The sequence below is a fragment of the Lipotes vexillifer genome, unplaced genomic scaffold, assembly GCF_000442215.2.
Source record: "Lipotes vexillifer unplaced genomic scaffold, Lipotes_vexillifer_v1.1 scaffold269, whole genome shotgun sequence".
Taxonomy (NCBI): Eukaryota; Metazoa; Chordata; class Mammalia; order Artiodactyla; family Lipotidae; genus Lipotes; species Lipotes vexillifer.
In genome coordinates this window covers 2,284,012-2,300,015 of record NW_006799885.1, presented here as the reverse complement: position 1 = coordinate 2,300,015, position 16,004 = coordinate 2,284,012, and the positions used below count along the sequence as shown (strand labels likewise).

At 42.8% G+C, this 16,004-nt stretch overlaps 1 protein-coding gene and 1 pseudogene across 1 annotated transcript in view; both read left to right on the top strand.

Moving 5' to 3' along the window:
* Positions 1-16,004, top strand: part of NR3C2 (nuclear receptor subfamily 3 group C member 2) — a 115,520-nt gene that overhangs the window by 50,836 nt on the left and 48,680 nt on the right. The gene's annotated exons all lie outside the window — the stretch shown is intronic.
* LOC103070903 (S-methylmethionine--homocysteine S-methyltransferase BHMT2 pseudogene) lies at positions 4,570-8,485 on the top strand (annotated as a pseudogene).

Genomic DNA, 16,004 nt, shown 5'->3' with positions numbered 1-16,004 from the left:
CTATATATAAGAGTTTGCATCTGCTAATCCCAACCTCCCAATCCATCCCTCCCCCCCCCCCCCCCCCCCCCCCCCCCCCCCCCCCCCGCTCCCTCTCTTTCCTTCCTCTTGTCCTCTCTCTTTTTTTCTGTCTGTCTCTCTCTCACACACACATACACACGTACCCCTACACCTCTTTTCCTGCCACTGAAAAATCAGCAGCCTTCTGAGATTTCCATTGTTTTGCTTTCTTGTTTACTTCTGGGTCAATTTAAGGGAGTAAACTATAAAAGAAAAGAAGTCCTCTTTCTGTCTCCACTGGACCCTCCAACACCCCAGGCCCTGTACCAGCAGCTGGAGGGCCAAGGTGTTTAGCAGAAGGGGCTAAGCACTTGGCTTGCTGGGCAGGACTCAGAGCCCCCCCTTTAGATGGTGCACGAGCTGCCTGTCTCATCACACTTCCCACACCCTCCGCCCTTGTGCCCTTCGTCATCCATGCCCGGCCCCTGTAGATGGTTGAGTTTGAGACTCCTGAATAAAGAAAAACAATGTCACAAATAGAGAACATTCCTTGTCTGCAAGGGACAGAAACATCGCAGAGTGGAACTATCTATCTTTTGCACAAAACTAGGTATAAAGGACATCTTGCCACCTGAAGGAGGCCAGGCAGAGGGAACTGCAGGAGACGGTGCAGTGGGGTCTGAGGAGGTTTTGTAAGTAACAAACAAGAAATAATTAGTTATATATGAGGGCAGAGAAAATGTAGGTACAGTCCCAAAACAGGAGGCGTTTCTTTTTCTTCTTCTTTTTCTTTCTAACGATTATCTTGGTTGTTTTTTTTTTATTTTATTTTTGGCTGCGTTGGGTCTTAGTTGCGGCACACAGGCTCTAGTTGAGGCGTGCAGGCTTAGCTGCCCCGCGGCGTGTGGGATCTTAGTTCCCCAACCAGAGATCAAACCCACGTCCCCTGCTTTGAAAGGTGGATTCTTTATCACTGGACCACCAGGGAAGTCCCCCTTTTTCTTCTTTTTTCAACAATATTTCTTCCCCTTTATCAACCTAGCATGATGATGAGTAGAGTTGGGAGTTAAAAGTTACTTCCAGATATATCAGCAGAGGAGGTGAGGGGAGGGAAGTTCTTTTTTTTTAACCTTTTTTTTTTTCTTTTCTTTTTTTGCGGTACGCGGGTCTCTCACTGTTGTAGCCTCTCCCGTTGTGGAGCACGGGCTCAGCGGCCATGGCTTACGGGCCCAGCCGCTCCAAGGCATGTGGGATCTTCCCAGCCCGGGGCACGAACCCGTGTCCCCTGCATAAGCAGGCGGACTCTCAACCACTGCGCCACCAGGGAAGCCCGGGGAGGGAAGTTCTTGAAGGAATGGGTAAGCTTCTCACATCAAGAAAAGTTCATCCCAGGGAATTATATTCAATATCCTGTAATGGATAAGAATATGAAACAATAATGGAAAAGAGTATGAAAAAAAATAGAAATATATGTATAACTGAATCCCTTTGCTGTACAGCAGAAACTAACACAACATTGTAAGTCAACTCTACTCCAATTAAGAAAAGAGAAGTTCCTGAGAGGAGTGTTCAAGGGACAGGGACCTCCCTTACCTGAGAAAAATGAGTGCACTAAGGAGAGCAGTCTTAATTTAAAGCTAGAATCGCAGGTAGATGTTCTTACTCACTCCTTGTCCTGTCTTGTTTTTCCCCATCCACGCCTCTCATTTTGGACCACCCTGGGGAGGAGGAGATAAGTGATGTTCACTCAGTGTGTTCATTCGACAGATATTTCTTGAGTAACTTAAATACACCAAGCACTGTTCTAGGAACCAGGAATTCAACAGTGAGCAAAACATGGGGCTCCCGCTCTAGTGGCAGGTGGGGAGTGTCATGGGAAAAGTGAAGGCAGCGTCATGAAGAAATCCCACCTGCCGTATCCCCAGAGAATATGACTCAGGTAGTATACCATCATCCTCATATAGGACCACAAAAAAGTGGTATTGAAAATAGTAAGGGGCAGTTTGAAGGAATTCTCTCAGAGGATTTGCTAGCGCCCTTGGTTAGCCCCACTGATGACCTTTTGGTGCTATGAAGGATCTAAGGTCATTCCTGACTCAGGCCCTTCACACTTGCTGTTCGTTCTGTGAAGGAGGATGGTGCATTCTCACCTCGTCACTCAGAGTATTCCTATTCAGACAGATTTTGCCCGACCACCAGACCTAGGGTATATACCCTCCCTGACCACCTTGCCCAATCCCTCCCATCATATCACATGTTTTTCTTCTCTGTAGCAGGTCCCCTGACCCCATAACGTAGGCTCAGGGAGGGGAAGAAGCTGGCCTGTGTGGTACACCTTTGCATGGCCAGCACCTAGGATACTGTCTGGCATTAGTAAGTACTTGATGAATTAATTAATTTTATTTTTTTTCTGTTTCTTTAAAATTTTTACTGGAGTCTGGTTGATTTGCAATGTTGTGTTAGTTTCAGGGGTACAGCAAAGTGAATCAGTTATGCATATACATATATCCACTCCTTCTTAGATTCTTTTCCCATAGAGGCCATTACAAAGTACTGAGTAGAGTTCCCTGTGCTATACAGTAGGTTCTAATTAGTTATGCTTAACAGGGAGAGAAAGGGGAGGGATAAATTAGGAGATTGGGATTGACATATACACACTACTGTATATAAAATAGAGCTAATTAATTTTAAAATGCTATTTTCAGCATTATTTCCCCACGTAAACTCTATGCCAACCAAATTAACCTTCCTCTTCCCTTTGTCCTGTCTTTCCACTGCTGTGCCTTTGCTCCTAACATTTTCCTTTCCCCTCCCCCAAGCCCAACCCAAAGGATGCTTCCTCTCCAATCACTTCTCTTACCATCAAAGTCAATAGTGACTTGTTCCCCCAAAACTGTTTTTATCTGTGTCAATTTTTTCTATATCAGTCCTTTGGTACTTTCTATGCTTTACTCTGTGTGTGTGTGTGTGTGTATGTGTGTGTGTGTGTATTTTTACACATACATTTTTACTCCAGATATACTGTAAACTCCTAGAATTCAGGAAGTATTTTAAAATTTTTCCTTAATGTCTAGCAAAATGCTTTCTACATAATTGGCACTCAGTGATGATTTGGGGGGTTGGTAATGAGTCTTCTTTCCAGTACAAGGGTCAGAAGCAAGATTTTTGATGTGGGTTGACCCTACAGTGCTTTTAGGGCTTGGCCTGTAAACTTGATGAAAAGGATTTCCCTTTCAAGGTTGACTTCAAGAGCACTGCTGTAGGTTAATATTTCTTGCATGGCGTTTCTTGTAGTGTACTTGAGAAATTTCCTAAGTAGTTAATGAAGCTAGGTAATTGCCAGTATAGTACGAAATTAAAGCAAAACAAATAGGAGACTGCAAATGGAATAAACTGTTTAAGCTATTTATAACTATATTGGAATCACAGAATAGTGGTGATGCAAGAAATATGTCCCAGCTTTACTCTGGCTAACTAGAGGGAGCTATTTTTCATTTCGAGTAAAAGTCAAAACCAGTTTAAGATCATATGTTATGTTTAAAAGGCTTAGTGTGGCTAATATTAGCATGTTGTTCTTCAGTTCAGTTAATGTGCTCAAGGACTTTGGTCTCTTCAGGTAAAAATACTCTTCAATACAAAATAAACTCACTGGAGTATATTTCTTTATTGAAAAACTGATAGAGAAAAATTAGTATTGATGCAGTGATTATATTGCAAGATGGGGCAGGTGGCAAGGAATGGATTAACCAACTAAAACACTAAGGAGGGCTCCAAGCTTCCCCCCTTGACACAGATTATAAGACACAAAGATGGTAGCTTTTTTTTTTTTTTTTTTTTTTTTTTGGCTGTGTTGGGTCTTCGTTGCTGTGCATGGGCTTTTCTCTAGATGCGGCGAGCAGGGGCTACTCTTCATTGCGGTGTGTGGGCTTCTCATTGCAGTGGCTTCTCTTGTTGCGGAGCACAGGCTCTAGGCGCGCGGGCTTCAGTAGCTGTGACTCGCAGGCTCAGTAGTTGTGGCTTGTGGTCTGTAGAGTGCAGGCTCAGTAGTTATGGCGCATGGGCTTAGTTGCTCCATGGCATGTGGGATCTTCCCAGACCAGGGCTCATACCCGTGTCCCCTGCATTGGCAGGCAGATTCTTAACCACTGCACCACCAGGGAAGCTCCAGAGATGGTAGCTTTGACAGCGCCCCTCTGGATTGAAGAAGGAGAATACACCTGCTGTGTCTTGATATATAAAGTATTTTCTGAACTTGTGTCTTTAGATACTTCTAGAACCCAAACTAGGTCACATGATTATCCATTTTTATTGTATCACACACGAGAGATGATTTTGGTTTTATATCCCTCACTTCCACCGATGAAACCCTAAGCTAATTTAATAAGGTTGTGTTTTGGGCAGGCTCTGAAGTGGTTATTTAATTTTTCTTAAGTTCTGAGATTGATACTTTTCTGAAAGAAACAAGTCGAGATAGGAGAGAAACCAAAAAAAGAAGGTCATATGTGGAGACACTCCACCTCCTTATTTAAAACTCATCTGTGTATCTGGGTCATTAGCACTGCAGCGGGAATGTTGCCCCAGTCAGTGTACACAGTGATGGGTGTTGTAAGCTTTGTCTAGCTGGACCCATCTTCTGTGCCCATCCATCTTGAAATAGACACTGCCTCAATAGAATCAATGGAATGAGTAGTTTATAAACTCCTAACTCCCGTTCTGCTACAGGCATGGTGTCCCTCTCTGTCTTAGGCACCTCAGGCTGCTGTAACAAAACCCCATAGATGGGGTGGTTTAAACAGCAGACCCTTATTTCTCATAGTGCTAGAGGCTAGAAGTCCAAGATCAGGATGCCAGCATGGTCAGGTTCTGCTGAAGGCTTTCTTCCTGGCTTGCAGAGAGAAGGCTGCCTTCTCACTGGCATCACATGGTGGAGAGAGTCAGCTCTAATGTCTCTCCTGCTTCTTGGAAGGGCACTAATCCTGTTATGGGGGCTCCACCCTCATGACCTTAAATGCCTCCCCAAAGCCCCACCTACTGATACCATCACATTGGGGGTTAGAGCATCAACATACGGGGGTGGGAGGAGACGAAGATTCAGTCCATAACACTCCATTTACATGGATACTGGAGTGCAAAAGTAATTAATAATCAAGTAGTTTACAGGGGTTATTTGAAGGATTATGGGCTTATGCTGAAAGCTGGTGAAAGGCGTCATGCTGTACGCCATCTCCCACACATTATCCTATTTCATCTTCACAGCTCTGTGACGTGGGAATTTATTACCCCTCTTTCAAAGATGAGGTGACAGAGGCTCAAAGTTTTGAGCCCCAGTGTCTCTCAGTCCAAAACTCAGAATTTTTCAACTACATCAACGCTCATACCTTGACCACAGAACGTGATTTTTTAGGCAGTTAGGCCTAGTGGACCTTTGGCGCCAATATTGGTTTCATTGGGTGGTTTCAGAGACTGTATGTATTTGGAAACTTTACTGACCAATCATGTATCATCTTTCATAAGAGTTACTCTCTAAAATGGGTGAGAATATGCCCAATGTATAAAGAACACAAATGGAATATAAAATATTCTTAGAAAAACTGGAACTTTGGTTCAGAGTGTGACTTAGTCCTCCAAATCTGTTTCCTTCCTCTCTGATATCACAACAGTATTTAAGACTCCACTGTTGAAGACCAGGGGCTCAGTCCCTAACCTTGCTGATAAGTCCCTCAGTGTTGTCAAGTGAATGAGTTAACTTCACTAGACTCTTGTCTCCCTTCTGCAAAATGAGGGAATTGGATGAGATCAACAGTTCACAAACTTTTTGTTCTCAGGACCCCCTTTATGCTCTTAAAATCATCAAGGATCCCAAAGAGCTTTTGTTTCTGTAAGTTATGGCTATTGGTATTTACTCGTATCAGAAATTAAAACAAAGTTTTTAAAAATATTGATTCATTGATTCGTTTTAAAATAAAATTAACCTATTACATATTACATAAATAGCAAGACAAAAACATAATAGCATAAACATTTTAGGAAAAATAACTGTTTTTTTTCAAAACAAAAAAAAAATTAGAAGAGTGGCATTGTTTTGCCTGTTTTGCAATTCCTTCAATCTCACTTAAATGAAGACAGTTGCACTCTCTTATCTGCTTCTTACATCCAGCCAGTTGTGACTGGTTGTTTGGCAAAGTGTAGGAAAAAGATTCAGCCTCACGCAGATGTATAGTTGGAGAAAGAACTTATCGGAATCCTGGAAAGAGTCCTGGGGACACCCCCGCATCCTCAGACCACATTTGGAGAACCACTTGTCTAGGTGATGTTTAAAACCCAGCCCAGACTCTGATTCTGCTTGGCTTTCAGGAAGCTTCACTCAAGGTCCAGATCTCTGTTTCCTCATTTAATTATCTACATTTCCCACACCGGAGAATCAAAGCTCAGTAGAACATCGTCTCTGTGCTTAAAGGGCTCTCCGTCTATTAGCAGGATACTTACGGGGCCTGCCATGTGCCATTAGCTCTACTTGATGCTTTTATATGAACGACTCGTTTACAGACAATCATGTTTTAAGACAGGTACGATGATCACTGTTTTATAAATGATGCAGCTGCCTCAGGCAGACAGCAGTTCAGTGGATTATCCACGATCACATAGCAGTGGAGAGGTGAACCTCACGTGTGAGCCCAGGTCTTCCCTGAAAGCTCCTGCTGTTTTCATTACATCACATGTCTCCTCTCGTCTACAAAGTAGTGGAGAAGGAAGGGTCTCGGAGGTCCCTTCCAACCTCTTACAGCTTATGATTCTGTAGATCTGCTTTACCAGTCACATAACTTATAGCTGTGAGAACTTGTGGTTAGCGTGAGGTTGATTAAGAAGGAGGGGGAGGGACTTCCCTGGTGGTCCAGTGGTTAGGACTCCGCGCTCCCACTGCAGGGGACGCAGGTTCAATCCCTGGTCGTGGAACTAAGATCCCACAAGCCATGAGGTACAGCCAAAAGAAAAACAAAGGAGAACAATATTACGAAGACTATCCCAGTCACTTCCCCTGAAGTGAAAAGTAAATCTCTTTACTCTTATCATTTAGCCAAAAAAATGAACAACAACTGGTGTTTCGCTAGTCGGGAGGAAGTATTGAGAATGTCTGCATTGTGCAAGGCTCTGTGGTGGCCATTGTAAGGGAACCACAGTGACAGTCACAGTTTCCGTTCTCCAGAATTCTGTCGTGTGGTTGGTGAATTGAGATGTAGACACATGTGGAGAATAGGGAGCCCTCCTACACTGTTGGTGGGGATGTAAATCGGGGTAGCCACCATAGAGAACAGAATAGAGGTTCCTGAAAAAACTAGAAATAGGAGGGGCGGGCTCCTGGCCCCGTGTGCTCCCCACCACCCAGCGCCTGCAACAGCCGCAGCGCGATGGCCCCGGAGCCAAGAAGGGCATTTTAGAGCCTCTGGATAGCGGGGAGGGTGTGCTTGGAGACGGCAGCTTTCGCATAACTCTGGAGAAGAGGGGCTACGTGAAGGCCGAGCTCTGGACTCCAGAAGCCGTAGTCGAACATCCAAATGCAGTTCGTCAGCTTCACGTGGAATTCTTGAGAGCGGGATAGAATGTCACGCGGACTTTCACCTTTTCTGCCAGTGAGGACAATATGGAAAGCCAGTGGGAAGCTGTAAATGCCGCTGCCTGTGACCTTACCAGAGAAGCAGCCAACAGAGGTGATGCTTTGGTCGCAGGGGGGATCTGCCAGACATCGTTGTACAAACACCACAAGGATGAAGCTACAATTTAAAAACTTTTGCGACTACAGCTAGAGGTTTTTGCCAGGAAAAACGTGGACTTCTGGATTGCAGAGTACTTTGAACACGCTGAAGAAGCCGTGTGGGCTGTGGAAGTCTTAAAAGAATCCGGGAAACCCGTGGCAGCCACCATGTGCATAGGCCCAGAGAGAGACATGCATGGTGTAACACCTGGAGAATGTGGTGGAAGCTGGTGAAGGCGGGGGCTTCAGTCATTGGCGTGAACTGCCGATTTGGGCCCTGGACCAGCCTGAAGACGATGAGACTCATGAAGGGAGGCCTACGGGCTACAGGGCTGAAAGCACACTCGATGGTGCAGTCCCTGGGGTTCCACATGCCCGACTGAGGCAAAAGAGGGTTTGTGGATCTCCTCGAATATCCCTTCGCACTGGAGCCCAGAGTTGCAACCAGATGGGATATTCAAAAATACGCCAGAGAGGCCTACAACCTGGGGGTCAGGTACATAAGGTGGGTGCTGTGGATTTGAGCCCTACCACATCAGGGTGATTGCAGAGGAGCTGGCCCTGGAAGGGGGATTTTTGCCTCTGGCTTCTGACAAACATGGCAGCTGGGGAAGTGGTCTCAGCACACATACCAAACCCTGGATTAGAGCCAGGGCTAGATGAGAGTGTTGGGAGAATCTGCTGCCGACTTCGGGCAGACCTTTCTGTCCTTCAGTGTCAAAGCCAGATGCCTAAAGAGTCATGAAAGAAAACACTGAAATAGCAGAATGGAAAGAAATCCCCCTCAAGCCCCATCTGGAACCCTTCATCGCCTCTATCCACAGCCCACCCTGATGTCTCCAGCTGCTGAACAGCTAATGTGCTGTCAGTTCAACATAGGATGCGTATTGCATCCCTGCTGTGCTTAAGCTCCGAGTGGGATGCTGGGAGGAGATGCAAAGCTGATGAGAAAGGCTTCTCGTCCTCCAGGTACTTACTGTCTGGTTATGCTGCAGGACGTGCTTTTGAAGGGCATCAAGAATAGTGAAACTTGTCTTTAGAGTGAATTTGAGATTTTAGAATAACCAGAAGTCGGTGAGCAACAAACCCAGTGATTAATTCAGGTGTCTAAACTAGGTACAGAAGGACGATAGAGCAGCATTCTAAACTAAAAGTAATGAGTCTGCCTTTCTTAAATGATTTGTATAATGACTCCAAAGGCGATCCCAAAGGAAAAGATGCAAAAATGTTTTAGGATTTTTTGAAATAATCATATAACCTTCCGGAGTGATTACTTTCAAAGATGATTTTACTTAAAGCTGTTAGGTCCCAGAATTTTTTAAATGTGTCTTTATAATCACAAATAGCTAGATTATAAACTACTAAGGACAAGGACAGTGTGATATGCTTCTTATATTTTTTCTTAAAGTATTTAGCATTATGCCAGGCATACTAATAGATGCTCAATGAAATACTTAATGTTGATGGTTGGAAATAAGTAAAAAGAGATAAACAGTTTTGGAAGACCTTTTTAAAAGTGAGAGTTCAAATCTATCTTGGTCTAATATTTTCTTGACGTATGTTTGAGCTATTTGCTATGTGCCAATTTCTCTCTATTTTTCAAAACAATGTATCAATTTGTAACAATTAATAAAATTAAAAATAATCTACCTTTAAAAAAAACTAAAACTAGAGCTACCATGTGATCCTGCAATCCCACTCCTGGGCATATGTCCAGACAAAAACATGATTTGAAAAGATACATGCACCTCTATGTTCATAGCAGCACTATTACAATAGCCAAGACGTGGAAACAACCTAAGTGTCCATTGACAGATGAATGGATAAAGAAGATGTGGAACTCAGCCATAAAAAAGAATGAAATCATGTCATTTGCAGCAACATGGATGGACCTAGTGATTATCATACTAAGTGAAGTCAGTCAGACAGAGAAAGACAAATATCATGTGATGTCACTTATACGTGGAATATGGAAAAATGATACAAATGAACTTATTTACAAAACAAAAATAGACTCACAGGTATAGAAAACAAACTTATGGTTATCAAAGGAGAAAGGGGAGGGGGATAAATTAAGAGTTTGGGATTAACGGATGCACACTACTATATATAAAATAGATCAACAACAGTGTCCTACTGTATAGCACAGGGAACTATATTCAATATCTGGTAATAACCTATAGTGGAAAAGAATCTGAGAAAGAATAGATATATATGTATAACTGAATCACTTTGCTGTACACCTGAGGCTATTACAACGTTGTAAATCAACTCTGCTTCAACAAAAAGTTATTTGTTTTGGGGGAAAAAAGACTCCAGGAGTGTAAGGACAAAATAACTCCTCAAGGAAAGCTGCTGGCAGCACCATCTAGCTTTGAAGGTTGTGCCAGCCTCTAAAGGAGGGTTAGAATCAGGCCGGACAGAGTACAGAGGTGGTGTGTGCAGTCCAGACATGAGAAACCATCCAGAGCTGGAAAGGTGATCAGTCTCTGAGTGCAGAGTTGAAGTGATGGAACCACAGGACCTGCAGCACTGCGGCTCACCCTCCAGAGTGGAGGGGGCTCTTTCTTTCTGCCTTTCCTTCTGGCGATTTCTGCCTTCCCTCTCCTCCTTCCCCCTACGACCATCCTTTTCATCTCTCTCCCATCCCACCCCATCCCACCCCACCCCATCCCACCCCATCCCATCCCACCCCATCCCATCCCACCCCATCCCATCCCATCCCACCATTGTTTATGACAGAATCTTTTTTTTTTAATTAATTTATTTTATTTATTTATTTTTGGCTGCATTGGGTCTTCGTTGCTGCGCGCGAGCTTTCTCTAGTTGCAGTGAGCGGGGGCTACTCTTCATTGCAGTATGCGGGCTTCTTGCAGTGGCTTGCTGCAGAGCACGGGCTCTAGGCGTGCGGGCTTCAGTAGTTGTGGTGCGCAGGCTCAGTAGTTGTGCCTCACGGGCTCTAGAGCGCAGGCTCAGTAGTTGCGGCGCACAGGCTTAATTGCTCCGCGGCATGTGGGATCTTCCTGGACCAGGAATCGAACCCATGTCCCCTGCATTGGCAGGCGGATTCTCAACCACTGCACCACCAGGGAAGCCCCTATGACAGAGTCCTTTACGGATGCTTTGTGTTGCCTTTGCTCAAGAAAATACACTTTAAGAGAATTCTCCCCAGCCTGGCATGTAATGTTTCATTAGCCAACATAACCTTGTTTATTTGCTTTTTAAAATTTTATTTGGGAAAGGAAATCAATTTGCACCCCTGACATGCTGCCAGGTTCCTGTTTATAAGCACACAATAGGCAGCTTGGAGGGGGCAAAAATAGATAGTTTATGATTTCAGCATTAAGTATGACACAATCTGTATATGAAACCATAGAGGCAACAGTGTTTTCCTTTTTTTCAAGCAGAAGACGGCATACGAGATCTTCCTATGTGACTGGAGTTCAGACGTGTGCTCTTTCCCCATCCCACCCCATCCCGTGCCATCTCATCCCATCCCATCCCATCCCATCCCATCCCATCCCATCCCGTGCCATCTCATCCCATCCCATCCCATCCCATCCCACCCCATCCCATCCCATCCCATCCCATCTCATCCCATCCCATCCCATCCCATCCCATGCCATCCCATCCCTCCACTTCTGCTTGGCCCTTCCCCTTCCTCCCCATTTTCTGGCTTTCTCTCCCCCCCCGCACTTCCTCTTTTCTCCCATCACTGTCTCTGATGTATACTGAGACCTTATCACCAAATATCGCATTTATTGAATAAAAACATTACCTCTGAATGTCTTACACTGAAATTAAGTGCATTAAGGCTTTTCTACACTTTTCCGGGGGAAGAAAACTGACGACACAAACTTGCTGTTTTACTTTACTGTGACCTTGGTGCTCTTCTCTTTGGGGTGGTTACCCTGCATGGAAAACTTTTTCTCACAGGCTCCACCAGTTTTGCTCTTGAAATCATTGAAATTCCTGTTCCAGATGTTACTTGAGGGGATGACTTCACTTTTCTAATTTTTATTGTATTTTCTATTTTTCCCGACTGCTGGTCTCCGTCCTTGTGGCAGAGAACATTGACTCCAGCTGGCTGCCCACACCTGCAACTGCACCCCCAGATCTTGTTGTTGAGCACACAGTGAGGGGGCTTTTGTGGCACCCACCTCTCTCTTAAAGGTGCCAGAGCTGGTGTCCAGCTGGGGACCGGGGTCCTGCCTGCTCCAGAGACCCCAGGGAACTAACACTCATGAAATGTGAGCCTTAACTCTCTTTGCTTCTAGGCGATGAACACAGAAACCCAAAGAATCGTTTGCTTGTCCTTAAAGAGAGACTCCATGGCCACTTCGTTCCGATTAGAGGAAGTTCAGAAGTTCACAGAACTTCTGAGTAGAAGAGAAGGTTAGAAAATGTCAGCTGTGCTCCTCAGCAGTCTTGACTAGCAGTTTTCTACAAGCAGATTAAAAAAAAGAGAACTGTTGAGGCTACCCTTTGAATAAGCATTGTGTTCATGTCATTCTGTGTGCGTGTGTAGTGTGTCCCGGTGTTGACATTTATGCTACTGGTGTGGTGGCCTGGGGGGGTGATACTGAGCCCACCCCATCATGAATGATGTAGGTGTTCACAATGTCCTGAACAACATCTGCTTTGTGACAGATGTTCGGAATCAGTAATAAGAAAGGGCACGTGGCTAATCTCTGATAAATTAATCGAGTCGAACATCATCTTTATTTTTTTATTTAGGCAGATAAATGATGTCATTTGCAGCAACATGGATGGATCTAGAGATTATCATACTAAGTGAAGTCAGCCAGACAAAGACAAATATCATATGATATCGTTTGTCTGTGGAATCTAAAAAAATGATACAAATGAACTTATTTACGAAACAGAAAGAGACAGACATAGAAAACAAATTAATGGTTTACCAAACGGGAAAGGTGGGGAAAGGTGAGGGAACAGGGATAAATTAGGAATTTGGGAGCAACAGTACATACTACTATATGTAAGAATGATAATCAACAAGGACCTCTACTGTATAGCACAGGGAACTCAGTATTCTATAATAATCTATATGGGAAAAGAATCTGAAAAAGAATAGATATATGTATATGTATAACTGAATCACTTTGCTGTACGCCTGAAAATAACATTGTAAATCCACTATACGTCAATTTAAAAATAATTTATAAATAAATAAATTTAGGGAGATGGATTTATCAGCTTTTACAATGAGTCAAACAGCAGAAACTACCTTTCACCCAGAATTATGGCACCTGAAAATGTTTTCTAGGTCCCCGTTTGATTAATGAATTGGAGAGGGTCTATAATAACAGTCGCTGGAGGTTTAGCTGTTTTCTTCTTCCAAAGCAAGACTCTCAAGGTAGAAGAAGGCATCTGTGATCCAGTTGCTTCCCACCTTCCACATCTGCATCCCCATCCTAGCACACACACACTGCTAAGGCCACCTCTGCATGAGTGAGCTGCTCCGCTGTTGCCTTGGAAGCACAGCTGCACATCCGGGCTTCATCAGAGTGAGTGTCCTTCTTTATAACCTATGGCAGGTTCTGGTTGCTAGAAGAATGTGACTTTTGCCTCAGGAAGAAAACAACTCCACAACTTGCAGTTTAATACAAAACTTTTATCATTACTAGGAAAAGGTGATTTGCTGTCACCCTTTACCCAAGCAATAGTCTAGCCACACTTCTAAATTCAGCAATTTACTTTGTTCGTATTCTTGAAATTCAGTAGTTATCAAGTGGGAATTTGACCTTTTATGGCCCCTTTTAACAAGGAAACTATGGTCATTTAGTTCATTAATTCATTAATAAATTCATTAATGTATTGAAATTGAGCAATGTCTTTAAGTATTGGTATACACCCAAAATGCCTCTGTTTTTGAAGCAGTAGCTCACTGTAGGTTTTCTGTCTTCTGTTGAACCATCTGCAGTCTGCATACTGTTAAATTTACAGAAATTTTCTATTAAAGTCTACAGCCTACGAAAATAAGGCTTGATAATTAAAAAAAAATTTTTCACAAGAGAATATTGTTCTTTTGTATCCTTTCTGTGTGTAGAGAGATTCTAGTGATGACTTTTTTGTAAAATTTTTGTTGGAGTATGGTTGATTTACAATGTTGTGTTAGTTTCTCCTTTACAGCAAAGTGAATCATACATATATCTTCACTCTTTTTTAGATTCTTTTCCCATATAGGCCATTACAGAGTATTGAGTAGAGTTCCCTGTGCTATACAGTAGGTCCTTATTAGCTATCTATTTTATACATAGTAGTGTGTATATGTCAATCCCGGTCTCCCAGTTTATGCCTCCCCTGTTTCCCCCCTGGTAAATATGGTTAGCACGGATTAAGTCTCATAAGGTTCTGAGCATGCTGTTGGGTGTTTTAACCTGAATATAACAGTTGAGTCCAGGCTCTGAAACCAAGCTGCTTGGATTCAAATCCTAGAATACTAGTTTCAACGAGGTTTGACTTCCTAGTTTTTACTTGGAATAAGTAAGTCACTTTATCTAGTCAAGAACTAGAGCCTGTTCCTTTGTCAAGGACATATATAAGCTTCCTTACCAAAGCCAAGAATCAAAACATTTGGTTCACTAGGTCTTAACATGTCCAGGGAATAATCAGGCCAGGCTCTGTTCCCCTGCTAGAGTGGCTGCTGTCAGGAGGCATGCAGTGTCAGTCGTATTCACCTGTTTGCCCGTGCAGAAGGTTCCCACTCGTGTTATAGATAATAGACGGTGAGCCATTTTTCTGGTAAACATTCTGCAGTTGGCTGGGTTCCTTACTTTATTCTAGTGTGAGGTATTTAGTCACACATCTCAGAAACAGGTGTGTCCCCCATGATACAGTGGGTAGTGTCATGAAAAGTTGCTTAGAAATCACTTTTTGCAATTTATTTTTATATTTTATTGAAGTATAGTTGAGTTACAATGTTGTGTTAATTTCTGCTGTACAGCAAAGTGACTCAGTTATACATATATACATTCTCTTTTATATCCTTTTCCATTATGGTTTATCCCAAGAGATTGGTTATAGTTCCCTCTGCTATTTAGTAGGACTTTTTAAAATGAATTATATTGTAACTGGCCTGTGGAAATTCACAGTGCAGTGAGTATGAAGATTAAACCTTTGGTCAAGCCAAAACATTTTTGTCATGTGATTTATCACAGATACCCCCAACTTAACTTGCTCTAAAATCTGAACTTTTACAGTGGGTTATGGCTGCATGTTTCTTTCCTCTACCAAAAACATGTGTCCTGTACCCAAAAGAAACTGTGCTGACTCTATGAGTATTTAAAAAGGTAAGGTACAAAGGACTGTTTTATCAGAAACTATAGATAAAATGTATGGTAAAGATAAAAAATTTCTAGATTTCTAGGACCATCCGTGGTAAATTATGGTTGTTGTATAACCAGGCTGCTTCTAGATTTTTCAATCGTCACATATTCTTTTGGTCTGTGTAACATCCATTAAAGTCAGCAGAAATTGTGATGCTTAAGTCGAGGGCAGTTCTATGAAACATATCTCTTCTGGAACATCAATTAAGGTAACAAACAAACACTGAACTAGCTTTTAACTATTACTGGACTTGCCGATGTAAAATTAATAGAGAATACATGAATGTTATGGGGATCATTGGGTACCACTCCCTCTGGCTCATCTGTCCAGTAAAGCAAACCACAAACAACATTCTGCAGTGATTCTTAAGCAGCTGAGTTCTGCCCTGCCTGTTAATAAATGATGTAAGTACTATAAAAATGAACAGACATCTAAACTGCAACTAGCAAAATGGTCCTTCTACAGATATATATTGTTTGTCCGTTCAGGAAAAATCTAGTAAGACTATGAAAAAAAAAATAAAAACCATAAACTGGCATAATTTGAATGCTCAAATTGAGGTCATTTTTATTCTAATTAAAATTTGAAAAAAAACTGTTTCTGCATGCTGTTTTTAGGAAAATAACAAGCTTCAGACAGGGACCATCTGTTACACTGACCAGGTAACAAGATGTTAGATTTATTCATACATAAAAATGTAGCTTGCAGTATCATATGTAAGGTCTGGTCCTGCAGATCTGCTGTGATTATCTGTGTGCACCACACCACTCAAATTATTTAATTCTCTGTTGTAAGATTGACACTATCGCTGCATACATTCCAGCCTTGTATAACACACACACACACATACACACACACACACACACACACACACACACACACACACACACACACACACACACAC